Source organism: Mus caroli, chromosome 10 (assembly GCF_900094665.2).
Source record: "Mus caroli chromosome 10, CAROLI_EIJ_v1.1, whole genome shotgun sequence".
Lineage (NCBI taxonomy): Eukaryota > Metazoa > Chordata > Mammalia > Rodentia > Muridae > Mus > Mus caroli.
In genome coordinates this window covers 7,709,052-7,713,466 of record NC_034579.1, presented here as the reverse complement: position 1 = coordinate 7,713,466, position 4,415 = coordinate 7,709,052, and positions in this window count along the sequence as shown.

The following is a 4,415-nucleotide window of genomic DNA, read 5'->3' as shown; positions in this document are numbered from 1 at the left end:
CAGGTGACAGCAGATGCTGGCGAGGATGTGGAGAAAGAGGAACACTCCTCCATTGTTGGTGGGATTGCAAGCTTGTACAACCACTCTGGAAATCAGACTGGCGGGTGCTCAGAAAATTGGACATAGTACTACTGGAGGATCCAGCAATATATCTCCTGGGCATATATCCAGAAGATGTTCCAACCTGTAATAAGGACACATGCTCCCCTATGTTCATAGCGGCTTTATTTATAATAGCCAGAAGCTGGAAAGAACCCAGATGCCCCTCAACAGAGGAATAAATACAGAAAATGTGGTACATTTACACAATGGAGTACTGCTCAGCTATTAAAAACAATGAATTTATGACAATGGTCATTTGGCTATGCAGAGGACTACCTGTCTTTTTTGGAATTGAATTTTCAGTGACTCAGTTCTGCAGGAAGCAGGCTCTAACTCTTGTGTGTGGTGCTGCCTCTATCATGGGGCTTTCACATGGAATTTTTCCTGCCAGACCTCCAGAGTGAACCCCGCTCACTCATAAGTGAAATAATGGCAGAAAGAGAAAACAATGATGATTCAAAGGACCTTTTTCTTCCTTTTCATCACAAAGAGATTAGATGTTTTAACCATTGGAAGATAAACCCTTCTGTCTCAGGAAAAATTAATAAAGAGAGCCGGCACCAGCATCAGCAGGCCACAGGGTTCCAGCTGGGTGATCTCAGCTCTGTGGTCTCTCTGCCTGCCAACTCTCCATAGGTCTGGGTGCCCCCGAGTTCCTCCTGCTGCCACACAATGACCATCCACCCATGGTCAACCATCACAACACTCATTTACCCAGTAGAATCAAAACTCTTAAAGCTTATAATTAATCGATCAGATACATGTATCAATAAAATCACAATTTATAAGATGCCAATACAATAATTTTAGAGCCAATTGATAATAATACAAGCTTTATCCCAATTATTCTAACCTTTGGATAGCATAGCTACCTGTGGCTAGTTCAAACCACGATGGTTCAAGCCCACTTCCATTCTCTTTCTCCCTTCCCTCTCCTGAGAGGCTGGCTCTGCAACCCTTAGCTCTGCCTCCCTTTTCCCTGTCCACTCACAGGCTTCCTGCTGCCCTAATGTAATTGGACAAGGAAAATCCTGCAACACCCTTCTCAGCCACTAAACAAAATATGTGATTTTTTTTTTTTAAAGTCATGGATCTAAGCAAGGTGAAAATTTGATGGTTAGTTACATTGTATAACAAGAAAAGAGTAAGTCAAAAAGAGAATACCAAATTATGGATTAGGCAACATCTGACAAGGCCTCAATCAAATTTTGACTGTCAATCATTTGACTATATCAACCATAGAAATAGCAACTGAGGCCTTATTATGAGTCAGACAAGGATTTTCTTCTTAGATTATTTCATTTGACTCCCAATACTCCTACGAGGTAACTACAATCTTATCCCCATTTTCAGATGCAAGGAAACAGAAGGGCTCAGTCTACAAGAAGCAAAGGGAAAAGTCCCATGCTAAAAAGCGTCGATTTTACTAACAAATGCGTTTAAATCTGTGTGTATTTTTTCAGGTGTGTGTGTGTGTGTGTGTGTGTGTGTGTGCGTGTGCGTGTGCGTGTGTGTGTGTGTGTGTGTGTGTGTGTGTGTGAAAATCAGGACTCAATTCTCTTTTTCCACCATATAGGTCTTGGGGATTGAAGTCAGGTCATCAAACTTGACAGCAAGCACTTTGATCCATCGAGTAATCTCACCAGTCTTCCAAGTATGTTCAAATATTATTCTCTTTCATCTTTTAACAGAAAATGAATGTCTTGTAATTTCCTATGACCAATTTCATCCCTAAAAATGACAGATAAACCCCTGATGAAATGTTAAAATTATCAACGAGTCTGTACAAATTATTTTGGTACATAGGGGGATTTGACTTTAAATCATAGGAAAGCAAGGTTTTATGCTCTTACACACTTATATATGGGCATCTCTTATAGACAGACTGGACTCAACTCAGTGTAAGTTCCCCTTAACTTCCTGATCCTCTGCCCCAGCCTCCCAAGCTCTGGTTTGTGGATTTATTGTGTTAACACCAGAAACACAGATTTAGAAAACTCTGCTTCAGTATACATCCAATAGTTAAACTGCATTATACCCAGATGTTTTTCTTTCTTAAATTCTCTGTGTCAGATCTCCCTCTGTATTTCAAAGAATATTAGTATTTATTCAGAGATATTACCTATTAAATCCATTTGCAGTTGGATTTAAGTGCAACAGTGATATGCTGAGTTTAGAGCAAAACCTGAGCTCTGTGGAGTAACTTCATCCTGGTAATCATTTTTAAAAGACCAGCCAATTTTTCTGTCATTGAATTCCATTTCTATAATGCCATCTTATATATAACTATAATATTTCTTGAATAATGGGTAATAAATTCAAACCTAAGAGTTTCGGGATCCAATTTAAATATGCATTCTTTCAAAGTCCCCTTGAGAAAGCTTTTACTTGGTCCTGTTGTGATTTATGTTTCTGACTATGTCTTTCATCAGCCAAAGAGCTGTAAATCTTCCCTTATGAGTCTGTCTATGTAGATGCATGCTCACCAATAGAAGTCACAAGTTCGAGTAACACTGGTACAGTTTCAGTATCGGTTTATTACTACAAAGAGCACATCTAAAAGTTAAAGGTGGTGCATATACTTTCCTGATTTTGTGCCTTAAAGAGCAGAGCTTAGAAGTGTCCATTAGTTAATTATAGCTATTTTTTCTTCTTGATTGAAAACAGTGTGTTAGGCTGGTCAAAGCACCTCTGGAAATGTGGGAAAGCAGAAGGGATATAAGCTATATTTATGGTTTTTCTCAAGAACCTCATAGCATTTTTCCAGTGATTCCACTGTGTGTCCCCCTCATCAAAGAGCCCTTCCTTCCCCCATATGCCATCACCTGCATCTTTGTCATGTTCCTTTGCCTTATTTATACCATATTCCTCATTCATGTTATCATTCCTCATTTTACTATAAAAATGTTAGTTTGAAAGCTATCCTCAAGAGGCAGGAGAGATGCTGCATCAGTTAAAAGCATATACTGCTTTTGAGGATCGGAGTTCAGTTCCCACCACTGCCTATAACTTCAGCTAAGGAGGATTTACCATCTCTTCTCACCTCTTCAGACAGCTGGATTCACCTGCACGTACCTCTGTACAAGCATACATATAATCAAAAACAAAAGGAAGATCCCCACTGTAGTGGTTTTAATATGTTTGACACTATTAGGAGGTGTGGCCTTGTTGGAGGAAGTGTGTCACTCTAGGAGTCAGCTTTGAGACTCTCCTTCTAGCTGCCCGGGAACCAGTCTTCTCCAGTTTGACTTTGGAACAAAGTGTAGAACTAACCAGCTCCTCCTGCACCATGCCTGCCTGGATGCTGCCATGCTCCTGCCACGATGATAATGGACTGAACCTCTGAACCTGTAAGCCAGCCCCAATTAAAGTTTGCCATTATAGGAGTTGCCTTGGTCATGGTATCTCTTCACAGCAGTAAAACCCTAACTAAGACACCCACTATACAATTACAGTGAAGCATATATCGTTTCAAAACAGATGATGCCACATTTGCCTGATCATCGCCTCCCATTCCCATCATTGTAAAACCACACCTCCTCCCTCACTGGAGAACCCCTACTCAGCAAGGTCTTTGTTAAGGCAGTGACCGAAATGAAGTCTGCCAGGGCTTAATGAGGGCCAAGTTAGACCTTGAAGTTTAGGGCTTCCTTCAAATATAAAAAGATTCTAAGTCTGTGGTAGGTTGACTGACAGATTGACTAACAGATACCTAATGTCTTTCTTTAAAACACTGAGTGGTAGCTGGAAGAGATGTTCTTATGGCCACTGGAAAATATTTAGAGAAAAAGTGGTGAAAGAGAAAAGAGGGTTTCGTTTTGTTTTGTATTGATTTGTTTTGTTTTGTTTTGTTTTTTGAGTAGTGGAAACATGGATGGGGACAAACCTGGCAAAAACTATTGTTAGCAATTTGAGCTTATTTTTTTCTAATTACTGTGTGTTATAATAAGAATAAACATAGTTTTTTTGTCTTAGTTTTTGAAACCTTGTCTCAACTCTCTATATAGATCAGGCTAGCCTCAAACTCATTCTGTCTCCTGAGTGCAGAGATTAAAGACACGTACCCCACCTGAATAAAAAAGTATTTTAAGTTTAGCTGAACAAGTTACTTTCCTCACTGGGGACCTGGTTAGTAATGGCCGCAAACAAGTCTCTGGGTGTAGTGTATGTAGTCACAAGTCTCTGGGCATAGTGTATGTAGTCAGATGCTTGTGCTGGTGGTCATGAGGCAGCTCCATGGAGACAGTCTCTGGTGGATATTGATGTCTGATCTCCAGGCTTCCCCACATCTGGGTTTCAGACAGGTCTAGCCT